This window comes from Dendrobates tinctorius, unplaced genomic scaffold, assembly GCF_039654945.1.
Source record: "Dendrobates tinctorius isolate UK_male_01 unplaced genomic scaffold, ASM3965494v1 ptg000133l, whole genome shotgun sequence".
NCBI classification, from domain to species: domain Eukaryota; kingdom Metazoa; phylum Chordata; class Amphibia; order Anura; family Dendrobatidae; genus Dendrobates; species Dendrobates tinctorius.
The window spans coordinates 42,313,704-42,326,333 of NW_027361801.1; positions in this window are offsets into that span (position 1 = coordinate 42,313,704).

Sequence of the window (12,630 nt, forward strand, 5' to 3'; positions counted from 1 at the left end):
AATACCGTATACTAGTTTTATTTTTTAAAAGGCAGTAAACATTGAAGAAAGGGCTATAGAGTGGGCAAAAAAGAGCACTTGCCCATTAATTTGCCCTGTTCTTTAAGGCTAATTACAACTCAAATAGTCAGGAAAGACTATATAACAACCAGTGGAAAATATGTAAAGGTAGCCTTCTTGTTTGTCCATCACCTTTATGTCAGATATAACCAACCAGTTAAATGTCACTTTAAACAATGTAACAGCTGAGGGCAACTAAAGGACTTATGCTGACCACAGATAGCAAAATAACTTTCTCTTACTGCCATTAAAATCTCTCTGCTGCTGAATTCTCTTCTGTGGAGGCATGGTGTGAGTCCAACCCTACCATTTTTTTAGAAGACAAAAAAATTTCAGATATTTTAATAATAAGCTATCAGCACTAAAAAAATTACAGCTTTCCTTCTACTGGTGAGCTACATTATCATTTTTTACTTTGGACCCAGTGGAGGATCATCTGGTCCTCTTGTTGACCACTGTGACTCTGCATCACTCTCCACATTGGTCTTAAATATAATATGCAAATTTATGGTATCATCAAGCATGGTTTGTGCTAAGCAATATTTACTATCATGAAACAGTTCCTTAAACTAAGTTTAAAAAAAATGCAGTGAATAATTTTGTTACAAATTGCAATACTGGAAAACCTCCAATTGTCCAGAAAGATGTGTGGTGTCTCCTAGGGTTGTATTGAACTCCTTTCAAGCTATTTAATGCAAACACAGCTCAAGCCTTGCAAGCCTCACTTCAATACTGGCTTTAGCTCTTGTAACACTTGCCCCGCATTCTCTGCAGACAGCATTATATTGTTTTTTTAGATATGCTCCCCTGTGTTCATCCTTCCTGGTCTGTTTAAATACTTCCAATTATTTTGTTCTTTTCGGGATTGTTACTGATTGTGCTGAGAAAATTTAATTTGGAAAAATACTTATTTTATACCCTATGAGCCACTTTTTCTTCCACCCTCATCTTCCAGAGAGAATGACAGAAGTACAGACAGACCTTTGCAGTTGTTTTCTAGTAATAGTCTATCTCACTCCACAGCACCGACATTGTTCTGTACTGTTGCATGTTGTCGTCCATTTTATTGCTTTGGAGGTGTGCTAAATAGGGACAGGAGCACAGGAATGCCTCTTGTCTATGTGTGCTGTGCATGGAAAACATCATGTTAGTGTCCACCCACAAGCTCAGAGAATCTGAAAAATAGATATAGAGCCAGCAAAGAGGAATGCTGGTGAAAAATGCAGGTCATAAGTCATATAGTTGCAGAGGTAGTGTTAATTTTCATGTACACATGACTGCTTATTCACAACAGTGTTATGGTTGGCGGAACGCACCATATATATAATAATAGGAGGTGCGTTTGCTGCCCGGGGTCCACCGTGCAGTAGATGGTAAGACCGCTGCTGGGTAATGGCAGATGCACCAGAAGGTGAAGTAGTGCGCACGGGTTAACGTCACCCGAATGCTAGGAGCGGCTCTGTTCAGACAAAGAGTCGCTTGGCAGAAATAAATGTAAAGACGCTGGCCCTGTTAACATCACAGGAGCCGGCGTGTGGCATCGCAGCCGTGTGGGAAGGAGGACCCCCATATAGTGTTCGGGCCGGAACCAGGGAGACAGCCATCAGGATTACTGAAGGAACCACACCAGGGAGATTACAAAGGGAGACATGCGACTGAAGTTGTCAGGGCAACAGGGGGCGGGGCGAGGAGACAAGGAGCAGGGGGCGCGCGGAGGTGGCAGTTGAGAGAGAGCGAGAGAGACGGCAGGAAGGAGGGTGACTGGCAGGGGCACGGAGAGGAGCCGGAGAGGAAAAAGCTGCGCAGTGACCGACAAGAGAGATGTGGGAGACTGTTACCAGAGACTGCTCCCTGCCCCCGTTCTGAGAGAGTCATCCCCGCCGCTCCCCGCCTTGGTGGGAGGGGAACTTTACCTCAGGTTGTGGCCGTCAGTACACGTAACCAGGTCACAGAGGCCTGGACACTTCCCCCCAGCCTCCCCCCATCACGCCGACCCGGCCGTCACCGGCCTGCGAGATACGCCACCTCGTCACAGGCGAGAAAAGAGGCCCACTACCCTGTCTCTGGGAGAGACTCCTTGATAAAGGACGGCTACAGGACATCTGGGGAACTGCGTCATCAGCTCGCGCCACCATCAACGCTTTCTTCAGGGCCTGTTGTGCCCCACCAGGATCGCTTACTCCAGGGCCTGTTGCACCCCACCGGCATCGCTTTCTTCAGGGCCTGTTGTGCCCCACCGGGATCGCTTACTCCAGGGCCTGTTGCGCCCCACCGGCATCGCTTTCTTCAGGGTCTGCTGCGCCCCACCGGCATTGCTTTCTTCAGGCCTGTTGCACCCCATCTGCATCGCTTACTCCAGGGCCTGTCGCGCCCCACCGGCATCGCTCTCTTCAGGGCCTGTTGCGCCCCATCGGCATCGCTTTCTTCAGGGCCTGTTGTGCCCCAGCGGCATCGCTTTCTTCAGGGCCTGTTGCGCCCCACCGATATCACTTTCTTCAGGGCCTGTTGAGCCCATTCCTTCCCGGAGTAGCGAGGCCTCAGGACAGCCGCCTCAGCAACCTCGACGCGGCCATGCTTACAAAACCAGCAGTCCCTGGCAGGCTAAGTGGCGTTATAATTTTGGTTAAGATTGTTGAGTCCCTGCGCTGACTGTTCGCTTTGGTTCTTAATTTTATGTTTGTTCAGCCAAGCCCAGTGGCTACAGTTAAATAAAAGTAATTTCGTAAACCACCATTCGTCTAGTGTCTCGTCACTGCATCCTGCGGACCTGCTCAACCCTACTGCTGTTAAAGCAGCGCTGCGGCAAGTATAGCCGCAAGCGTCGGCGCCGAGAACCGGGCACCGACGGACGCTAGTGTAGGCGTGGAAAGCACAGTGGCGTGTAGCTTGCCACAATCTGGAGCTGACTAACCCAACAAACAGTCACCATTTGTAGTATCCAAGGGAAGGGGTTTCATAATAAGTCAGTTACCAGTCCATGCATCCATCACCATACATACACAGCATAATATGCTACACTAGCGCATGGCCGAGCCGCCATGAGGGCTTTTTATAGCCATGCGCTTCTGGGACCTTCCAGTACCCTGGAAAGGACCAATCAGATCCGACACAGGACCTGAACATGTGACCCCTGCTCTCCAGTGAGAGGTCACCTTGCGGGCATGCCCAGTAGCACGGCATGAGGACTTAGCCTCTGGAGCGGTTCCCTGCAGAGCAGGTTGCGCTAGCATTGCTGCACCAGAGGTGGCAGCAACATCCAGGCTGTCAGAGTGAGTCTGAGCAGTACGTCTGGCTCGCCGTGATTGCTGAGCAACACCTGGAGCGGTCGGAGGAGAATGAGAGACTGCTGGATGTCTGGCTCTGGATTCCTGCTGTGCAGAGTCAGGAATCCGATGCCTAACAAACAGTCACTTGAGATTACAAATGTGCTTTAAAAGGTTATCTCCCCCCCAAAAAATTCTTTCCATAGAATAAGGGACAACTTAGTGATTGCTTGCGGTCCTAGCAATTGGACCCCCAGCGATCTCAAGATGGGGATTTGGAACCCCAAGAATGGGCTCTGCAACCCAATCCTGATTGGAGCACAGGTGTGCTTGCTCGGCCTCTGCTCCATTTATTGTTTACATGACTGCCAAATGCAGAGCTCAGCTGTGTCCCCCTTAGACAATAAATGGACAGGGGGCTGAGCATGCGTACCTCAGGCCCACTTAGGATGGACCTGCAGAGCCCCATTCCCGGGGATGTAAATTCTAAGTCTTGTGATCACTGGGAATCCCAGCAGAAGGACCAACAGTGAACAGCATGTTATACTCTATTTTAGGTGACTAACCCATTAAGCTTTCACTACCATAAGTAAAATTACTTTTTCCTTCAATCCTTGGTTTCAGTATTACCAGGTCAATTGCATGTCAATTGTATGTTCACCATTTGCATACTTAACATGGTTGTTCCATCACAGACAACCCATTCACAGTAAGAACCTTCACTTGAGCTCTCTTGCAAACATCAGAGAAAAATTTGCAAATGGCTCATCAAGTACATGGTTCATCAAATTGAGAGCTGCATCCTAAGGGCTCACTTACACCAGTGTATACATCGGATGGGTGCTATCCAATTTTTTATCAGATAGCACTCGGACCAATAATATGTGATGGAGAAGATGGAGAAATTACATTTTTCATCTTCTTCTTACAGTGTGCTCCGATTCTCTCATCCGAGAGGCTCGGATCAAACTCTGTTAAGAGGTTTTTCAGAGTCAGATTTGAAAAATCGGCCAGATTCTCTTGTATGAGAGAATCTATAGACGTGTGACTATAACCTAAAAAAAGCATATGGACAGAGGTGTTCCCTGTGGGACAACCATTTAGCCAACATACTACATACAAAATATAGCAAACAACAGCAGTTTGTTACTTGAGATTTTTTTGGACAATGTATATTCAGTATATCAAAACAATACTGTAAAAGCACTTGAGCACCAGTGAGTGAATGTGCCGGTGCTATATACAGTAACAAAGAATAAGCAAATATGCTGTAGCTCTCAAAGGCATTGCCTGACAGACAAAATATTAAGAAGGTGGCTTTTTTAAGGATCTCTTTCTATTTAAGTGTTCTTGCTTACCTTGCCTATTTATTTCTATATTTTTTATTACCTCGATTTTCATAAAGGATCCCAACAACCCAGGAAAATATGTCTTAGTAATGTTGCTTGAAAACATATGCTACTTGCAGAATGAGTGTAGCCTTGAGGTGACATTTCTAGATTTTAAGCAGTAGATTTTCCGATTGTAGCCAACTGCCTGATATCAATATGCTAGCTGAAAAACTCATGTGACACCATCATTAATTACATACATTGGAATTTAATATGAGCAATTTATCAAAATGATATATGGAGAAAATGACTAAATGGGTGTGTATTGTGTACTACCAGCGACAATTTAACCACTTCTCCTAATCTCTGAATTGTTTGACAAGTTGTGCACATTTTGCACAAGACATTAACTGGTATTTTATTCAATTGTTTTAAAGGGAGTATTCAAATATCTCTATGTAAAACGTGGCCAGTGTATAATGAAAAAGTATGTGTCTTTCTATTTAAATTTGTAGTAATTCCTCACCATTACTATTTAGCGTTTTCAGCCTTGAGTGATCATATTAAGTCCATTTTAATCTTTAATTAAGCCTATCTTAATAAAGCATTTTGCAATGTAACGTAAAGGCATGGCTGTAATACAGATTACATTGATATTTTTCGTGAAGAAATTCGCTTTGTGGTTCTTCTTTAGACACCATTTGAAGTTGTCTGCAATTTAGAATTTAGTCTAGGCTGTGCACTGGGTCTTCTCCATGTCTGTCATTCCCCGGCCCCTCCACCTGCCTCCTGTCTATGACTGACTGGTCACTGTTGAGATTTTTTTTGTGTTAAATGAATATTTTATTTTTTTCTTGCAATTATTTTCCGTATCACAATCATTATCTATAATAATAAATGCCCTAACCAGCTTCCGGTTGTAACAACTTCCGTCCAGTTGTAACCTGTGACGTCACCACACACACACGCACGTTAACCCTCAACACACCACACCGCCTCAACACACACTCCTCTCACCTTTCACCTCCACTCATGTCCACTCACTCTTTCACTCCACATACGTTCCTTTCTCTCACTCCGTTTCTCATACTCACACCGTCATCGTCGCTGCCCCGACATCTTCCTCCGCCGCCGCGATCCAGGATCCAGACATTCTCCAGGCCGCCGACATCGGGATCCAAAAAGATGGCGTCGGCGAAATCTCGCGAGATTACGCCGACGCCATTTTGGATCCCGATGTCGCCCATGCCAGCGACATGTTGTTGCGGCGACGCCATCTTGAATATCGCGGGACTTCACGAAATCCAAGATGGCGTCCCGCAAGAACATGTCGGCGGCCTGTAGAACGTCTGGATCCTGGATCGCGGCGGCGGAGGAAGATGTCGGGGCAGCGACGATGACGGTGTGAGTATGAGAAACGGAGTGAGAGAAAGGAACGTATGTGGAGTGAAAGAGTGAGTGGACATGAGTGGAGGTGAAAGGTGAGAGGAGTGTGTGTTGAGGCGGTGTGGTGTGTTGAGGGTTAACATGGCAAGAGGTGTGAGGCTGTGTGCACACGCTGCGGATTTTGCTGCGGTTCCGCAGCGGTTTTGGCTGCTGCGGACCCGCAGCAGTTTTTGCTGCGGTGTACAGTACCATGATTCCCTATGGGAATCAAAAACCGCAGTGCAGACGGTGCGGAATTTTCCGCGCGGATTATCTGCGGTTTTCAATCCGCAGAAAGAATTGACATGTCAATTCTTTCTGCGGATTCTCCTGCGGTTTGCCATCTCCTCTATTGAGGAGATGAAAAACCGCAGGGCAAAACCGCAGAGCAATCCGCAGGTAAAACCGCAGGTCTTTTGACCTGCGGTTTCACCTGCGGATTTTACAAAATCCGCGCGGATGAATCCGCACCTAATCCGCAGCGTGTGCACACAGCCTTAACGACGTTGGCGAAATCTCGCGAGATTTCGCCGACGCCATCTTGCATTCGTGAAATTGCGTCATTTACCTCACGCCGACTTGCTGTGCGGACGCTTGGCATTGCCTGTACCACCATAACTACTGCTGCCTTGGTCCTATGCCTGTTTACTGCCGGTGTCTAATTACAGGGCCAATTTGCCTATACTGCCATAACTATTGCTACCTTGCTACTCTGCCGGTGTCTAATTACAGGGCTAATTTGCCTCTACCGCCATAACTACTGCTGCCTTGCTCCTCTGCCGGTGTCTAATTACAGGGCTAATTTGCCTATACCGCAATAACTACTGCTGCCTTGCTCCTCTGCCGGTGTCTAATTACAGGGCTAATTTGCCTCTACCGCCATAACTACTGCTGCATTGCTCCTCTGCCGGTGTCTAATTACAGGGCCAATTTGCCTCTACCGCCATAACTACTGCTGCCTTGCTCCTCTGCCGGTGTCTAATTACAGGATCAATTTGCCTCTACCGCCATAACTACTGCTGCCTTGCTCCTCTGCCGGTGTCTAATTACAGGGCTAATTTGCCTCTACCGCCATAACTACTGCTGCCTTGCTCCTCTGCCGGTGTCTAATTACAGGACCAATTTGCCTCTACCGCCATAACTACTGCTGCATTGCTCCTCTGCTGGTGTCTAATTACAGGGCCAATTTGCCTCTATCGCCATAACTACTGCTGCCTTGCTCCTCTGCCGGTGTCTAATTACAGGGCCAATTTGCCTCTACCGCCATAACTACTGCTGCCTTGCTCCTCTGACTGTTCACTGCCTGTGTCTAATTACAGGGCCAATTTGCCTCTACCGCCATAACTACTGCTGCCTTGCTCCTCTGCCGGTGTCTAATTACAGGGCCAATTTGCCTCTACCGCCATAACTACTGCTGCCTTGCTCCTCTGCCGGTGTCTAATTACAGGGCCAATTTGCCTCTACCGCCATAACTACTGCTGCCTTGCTCCTCTGCCGGTGTCTAACTACAGGGCCAATTTGCCACTACCACTTCATAACTACTGCTGGGCAATTACAGGGTCAATTAGTATCTGTTTACTCTACAATACTCCAGGACGCCTTCTTCACTGCCAGATAACTGCCAAATAGACTCCTTTACCTGTGCCAACATGAGTCATAACAAAAAGTATGCCAATGCCAGTGAAAGGAAAGCAGCTTTAGCACTATGACAAAAACAACGCCGTGCTAATGAGACTCCTGAGGAAAAACACCATCGCCTTGAGAAGATTAAGGCTTATAAACGCCGTCGCCTCACACACGAATCCCCTAACTCTAAATCCATAAGATTGGCTGAAGAAGCCTCTGCACACCGTCACCGCCGACTACAGACGGCCTCTTCCTCATCATTATTATTAGACTCACAACAGGATGCTTCCACATCAGCATGTGGAACAATTTACTGCTACACTTCATCCCATATGCCGTTCACTGACATAACTAATCAGCAATTTGTTTCTGCCCTATCAATACCACCATTCAATACCGATGCACAGTATGCCAATGCCAGTGAAAGGAAAGCAGCTTTAGCACTACGACAAAAACAACGCCGTGCTAATGAGACTCCTGAGGAAAAACAGCATCGACTTGACAAGATTAAGGCTTATAAACGCCGTCGTCTCACACACGAATCCCCTAACTCTAAATCTATTACATTGGCTGAAGAAGCCTCTACACGCCATCACCGCCAACAACAGACGGCTTCTTCCTCATCATCTATAATAATAAATGCCCTAAGCAGCTTCCGGTTGTAACAACTTCCGTCCAGTTGTAACCGGTGACGTCACCACACACACGCACATGTTAACCCTCAACACACCACACCGCCTCAACACACACTCCTCTCACCTTTCACCTCCACTCACGTCCACTCACTCTTTCACTCCACATACGTTCGTTTCTCTCACTCCATTTCTCATACTCACACCATCATCGTCGCTGCCCCGACATCTTCCTCCGCCGCCGCGATCCTGGATCCAGACGTTCTCCAGGCCGCCGACATGTTCTTGCGGCGACGCCATCTTGGATTTCGTGAAATCCCGCGAGATTCAAGATGGCGTCGCCGCAAGAACATGTCGCTTGCGTGGACGACTCGGGATCCAAAAAGATGGCGTCGGCGAAATCTCGCGAGATTACGCCAACGCCATTTTGGATCCCGATGTCGTCCACGCCGGCGACATGTTCTTGCGGCGACGCCATTTTGGATCGGCGAAATCCCGCGATAGTCAAGATGGCGTCGCCGCAAGAACATGTCGCCGGCGAGGACGAGGTCGGGATCCAAAATGGCGTCGGCGAAAACTCGCGAGATTTCGCTGACGCCATTTTGGATCCCGACGTCGTCCACGCCGGCGACATGTTCTTCCGGCGACGCTATCTTGACTATCGCGGGATTTCACGATACTCAAGATGGCGTCGCCGCAAGAACATGTCGCCAGCGTGGACAACGTCTGGATCCAGGATGGCGCCGGCGGAAGAAGATGTCGGGGATCGTGGAGCAGCGGCGATGACGGCGTGAGTATGAGAGACGGAGTGAGAGAAGGGGTCGTATGTGGAGTGAAAGAGTGAGTGGAGATGGTGAAAGGTGAGAGGAGTGTGTGTTGAGGAGTGTGTGTGTTGAGGGTTAACATGGCAAGAGGTGTGATGCTATCGCATCCTCCCGATGCGATAGCATCGGGCCATAATCTAGTTAAAAATAGAAGTCTTCAGCTTTCACAGTGGTCACTGGGGCTTCTTAGACTACAACTTCAAGTTGTTTCAGTAAATTGACAAGTACAATAGTAACAATGCACAGACTCTGACCTTATCTCTTGTACTGTACTGAAGCATCTAATGAGCATGTCCAAAAGTAATTTTAAAGGATGGGGGAGGAAGATGAGCTGTAACATCGCTAAATATTTTTGGTGGATCCTGTATTATCAGCTTTGTATAGATGTGTTACAACCCTGCCTGTGATAATACTGAGATTGCTGAAAACTCTTCCTGAAAGAACAGGAAGTATGATAATAGTGGTCATTGTGAAGATGGAAAGATTACCAATTTCATTTTTTATGCAGATCTTAATGTTAAGGGGCCTTTACACATAGCGATATCGCTAAAGCGTCACAGATTTTGACATCCAGTTTGTCTTTGTTTATTTGCTCTCAATGGTGATAGTGCTTTGTGGTTTTTGTCACTTCAATCTGTTTTCCTGGCTGTAAATATATATCTGTTTTTGTGTATTTTTTCAGTATTAAAGAGATTGTCCATTAACTAGACAACTCATTTTAAATTATGTATTTTACCTTGCAAATTAAAAGTAATATATAGTCACCCCCTTGTACTGCTGCCATTTCCAGGCTTCCCAGGTTTCGTGTGATGTTGTTATACAACACTCTGCAGTCAATCAGTGGTCGCTATTGAGCCACAGCGCTCTCATTTCCTTCGGATTAAACTCGGCCAAGTAGAAGAAGTGTGAGAAAAGCAGCTCAATAGCGACCACTGATTATCTCCAGAGGTCACACGATTCCAGGAAGACCTGACGCTGTCCTGGTGATGTTGGCTCTGGGTTTTCCTGTGACATGTGCTTTTCATCTTACAAAAGGGATTCCTTAATTTAAGAAGTGGTTGTTCAGGTAGTGGACTACTTCTTTAATGGTGTGATGAATGAAGGAGGAAGAGCTAGTGGGAGAAGGTAAGAGGAGCCAGTAGCAATTGGTGAGGAGACATTCTAGAGTGATGAGGAGGAGCTCCCAGTGGCACAGTGAGTGGTGAAACCCAAAATAACATTGGCCTTAGGATTGCTTACCACCAAAATGTGTGTGAAAAAACCCTGGCACCAATTAAAAGAAAAGAAAGAGTGACAAGCTCACAGCCTACCTAGATTCAGGCCGGATTTATGTGAGTTCCCTGAGCTCTGTTGTATACTGCTTCTCCAACTGCTGGCAAGTGTAGCTGATGTCATCTAATGGCTTTAACTCTAAATCATATACTAAAGCAGTATTCTGAAAGAAAGAAATGACCAGTTCCTATAACTGCACATGTACAATACCTGACGTTTCCCAAAGTTTCCCTATTCTTATTTTATATTTGTCTGTAACCCCTTAGTGACCACCAATACGTCTTATTACTGACCTGAGATATAAGAGAATAGCATCCTCCGATGGGTGAAAATGCAGCAGCTGTCATCTGAATAGGATAGCTGACACTGTGCTATATTAGTCACGGTGCATTGGCATGAACCACAATCATTTAACCCCTTAGATGCTGCTGTCATTAGTGACAACAAATAGATGGTTAACAGAATGTTGGGGTCTCCCTCTTTAACCCCATCGGCACCCTGAGATTATGATTGTGTGGCCCTGATGTTCACCATGGCAATTCATGGCCAAATAACTGCCCTAGAGTCTGCTGGCTACAGTGGCCTGTTCAGAAGTTAGCAACATTTAAGTAGTGATATTCAATTTTTTGATAACTATCATGCCACTTTGCATTAATTCCTGGAAAGCACCTGAAGGGTTAATAAACTACATGAGTTTTGAACATGATGAGGGGTGCTGTATTTAAAATGGTTTCACTTTTGGGGTTTCCACTTCAAAACTGAATAGTCCCCTAACAATATGAGCTTTGTAAATTTCCTTGAAAAAAAAAAAGAAAAATCCCTTATACATTTGTAAACCTTCTAATATCCTAAAAACATAAAAGCAATTTTGACAAATGGTGTTAATGTAAGGTAGACATAAGTTAAATGTTATTTAATAACTATTTTATGTTACATGACTATCTGGATTACAAGGGTAATCATTTAAAGTTTGAAAATTGCAAATTTTTGAAATTTTTGGCAAATTTCTGATTTTTTTTTAAATAACACAAAACAAATCAACCTAAATTTACCATTAAAAGAAAGTATAATGTGTTGTGAAAAAAACATCTCAAAATCACTAAGATATGTTGAAACATTCATGAGTTATTGCCACATAAAGTGACATGTCAGATTTGAAAAATTTGGCCAGGTTTATAATGGGTTAAAAAATACATTGTATTTAGTATATGATAAATATTCTTGTCTGTTTCTTCTAGCTCCTGCCACGTATTTCCTAACAGGCAGAGATGAGTTTTTTCTTTATCTCTAGTTAATTATTTAAAAGTAGATTTCTTGTTTAAAAGAACATTATCGCAAACTCATGCAGGGTGTCTTATGTTTCCAAAAATATACTAAATGAATTTGGCTTTCTAGGGACTGATATGAGGGAAAACATTCTGTGTGCTGCACATGGAAATCTGCTGCTCTATTGAAACGACGGAGATAGAATACTAATAGAATTAACAGTTTATCAAGAACTCAATTATCAAACTATCTGCATATCTATCTATTTACATATCATTTATCAATTCTATTTCGCTATTTATCTATCTCTAGTGTTGAGCGATACCATCCGATATCGTGAAATGTCGGATCGAATTGGATCGGACCGATACCCAAAAAGTATCGGATATCGCCGATTCCGATACCGGAAACCAATGCAAGTCAATGGAACAGAAATATCGGAATTAAAATAAACCCTTTCTTTCCTTGTAGGTTAATTCTACATGAAGGAAAGCAACTAAGAATAATGTAGAATGTATTGGGGGAGGTGGAGGAGACATTAAAGGCATAGAGGTTTAGCCCAATCAAATGGAATAGCAGGAATTTTTTTTTTTTTAAGACGATCAGAGTTACAAAGATATTGACTATGTTAAACTTTTTTATATTTTGTCAGATATGTATGTTTCACTACTTCCATGCTCTTCACCTTCTTTTTTACTTCTCCCACACTTTCTCCTTCATGATCCTCAGCAGCAGCAGCAGCATCTTTTTCATCAAGTTCTTCTTCACCTTATTCATCTTCTTCTTCTTCACCTTCTTCCTATTATTCTTTTTTTTTTACATTCTTCATATTCTTCTCATTCAACTATTATTCTTCTTCATATTCTACTTATTCATCTTCCTATTCTTCTTCATCATATTCTTATTTGTGACAGGCATTCCTGTAGTTGTT